Below are 2374 nucleotides of genomic sequence, written 5' to 3' on the forward strand. Positions count from 1 at the left end.
GCCCAAGACTCATTCTGAGGCTCATAGTAAGCCGCCATCTAAAAGAGTGAGCCGAAGAAAGCTGAGGATGATAATCATTCCTCCAACCACAGCAGCGTCCCAAAGCAGGAGATTAAGCTGAAACATGACACGTACAGCAGGTCCTGTACGTACAAGTATTTTGTGTCTTGCAAGCCCAGAGATTTCACTGGGGAAAAGGGAGCCGTCGATTGTATGACGTGGATTGACGAGATGGATACTGTGGTTGATATCAGCGGGTGTGCTGATAGGGACGTCGTGAAGTACGTGTCCCAGTCGTTTAAGGGAGATGCGTTAGCATGGTGGAAGTCACTCCTACAAGCTGCCGGTAAGGCCACACTGTACGGGTTGTCATGGGAACAGTTTGTGGCCCTGATTAAAGAGAACTTCTGTCCGCAGCACGAGGTCGAGCGAATCGAATCGGATTTTGTATCCTTAGTTATGAAGAACCTCGATTGTCAAGCGTATCTTACTACGTTCAACACGTTGTCTCGTTTAGTGCCTTACTTGGTGACCCCGGAGCCGCGTAGGATTGCTCGATTTATTGGGGGTCTGGCACCAGAGATAAAGGCTAGTGTCAAAGCTTCAAGGCCTACTACATTTAGATCCGTAGCAGATCTATCCCTCTCCCTCACTCAAGATGTCGTCAGACTTAGAGCTATGAAGAGCTCTGAGGAGAACAAACGGAAACGTGAGGATGACACCTCACGAAGGTCTGAGAAACGACATAGAGGGAACAACGACCACAGGAAAGGGTCGGGGTCTAGGAAGAGTGATCATCAGTCGGGTGAGAAACCCAGATGCAAGATCTGCAGGAGACACCACTTTGGGAGATGTCGTTTGGAAACAAAATCCCAGTCTTCGGAGAAACGATGTGGAATCTGCAAGTCCACAGATCATAAAGCTGTGGATTGCAAGAAAATGAAGGATGCAACTTGTTTCGGTTGCAACGAGAAAGGGCATATTCGGCCCAACTGCCCAAAGAACGCGAAGAAAGCAGATGATGGGAAGAAGACTAATGCGAGAGTCTTCAGAATGGACGCAAAGGAAGCAGTTCTTGACGACAACGTCATTACCGGTACGTTTCTTGTAAATGATGTTTTTGCTAGAGTCTTGTTTGATTCAGGAGCCGATAAGTCGTTTGTAGATGATAAGTTTTGTAAACTGTTGAATCTTCCTGTTAAAACCTTAAGCTTGAAATATGAGGTGGAATTAGCCGATGGAACCTTAGAAACCGCCTCGACTGTTCTAGATGGATGTGTTATATCCATTAGGAATCATTCTTTCCCGTTATCCTTGCTTCCCTTTAAGTTAGCTGGATTCGACATAGTGATAGGCATGGATTGGTTGTCGAGTAACCAAGCCCAGATTCTGTGCAGCAAAAAGCAAGTAATAGTTAAGACTCCGTCTGGTGAGTCACTTACTATTCAAGGAGATACCCAGCATGGATTGCCTGAGCAAGTGTCCATACTCAAGGCATCCAGATGCATGCAGAAAGGATGTGTCATTTATATGGCACAAGTTACCATTAATGAGCCGAAGCCGAAGATTGAAGATATTCCTGTTATTGCGGAATATCCTGAAGTATTCCCTGAAGAGCTACCCGGGTTGCCACCGGATAGGCAAGTAGAGTTTCGGATAGATATCATACCAGGTGCAGCACCTGTAGTAAGAGCACCATACAGATTGGCACCAACGGAGATGAAGGAGTTGAGGACGCAGTTGGATGATTTGTTAGCTAAAGGTTTTATTAGACCTAGCTCGTCTCCTTGGGGAGCGCCAATCTTGTTCGTTAAAAAGAAGGATGGTTCGATGCGTCTGTGCATCGATTATCGTGAGCTTAATAAGGTCACTATCAAGAATAGGTATCCGTTACCCAGGATCGACGATCTGTTCGACCAGTTGCAAGGAGCAAGTTACTTCTCCAAGATTGACCTGAGGTCAGGTTATCACCAGTTGAAGGTCAAGGAGGAAGACGTACACAAGACAGCGTTTAGGACTCGTTATGGACATTACGAGTTCCTAGTGATGCCGTTCGGGCTCACCAACGCACCAGCCGCATTCATGGATCTCATGAATCGCGTCTGCAAACCTTATTTAGATAAGTTCGTCATCGTCTTCATTGATGACATTCTTATCTACTCGAAGAGCCAAGCTGACCATGAGAAACACCTTCGTTGTATTCTCAAACTTCTGTATCAAGAGAAGCTTTATGCCAAATTCTCGAAGTGTGAATTTGGGCTTCGAGAAGTCCAGTTTCTTGGACATGTTGTAAGCGAGCGTGGTATCCAAGTAGATCCCGCTAAAGTAGAAGCAGTCATGAACTGGCAGGAGCCGAAGACTCCTACCGAGATTC

This window comes from Helianthus annuus, chromosome 8 (assembly GCF_002127325.2).
Source record: "Helianthus annuus cultivar XRQ/B chromosome 8, HanXRQr2.0-SUNRISE, whole genome shotgun sequence".
Lineage (NCBI taxonomy): Eukaryota > Viridiplantae > Streptophyta > Magnoliopsida > Asterales > Asteraceae > Helianthus > Helianthus annuus.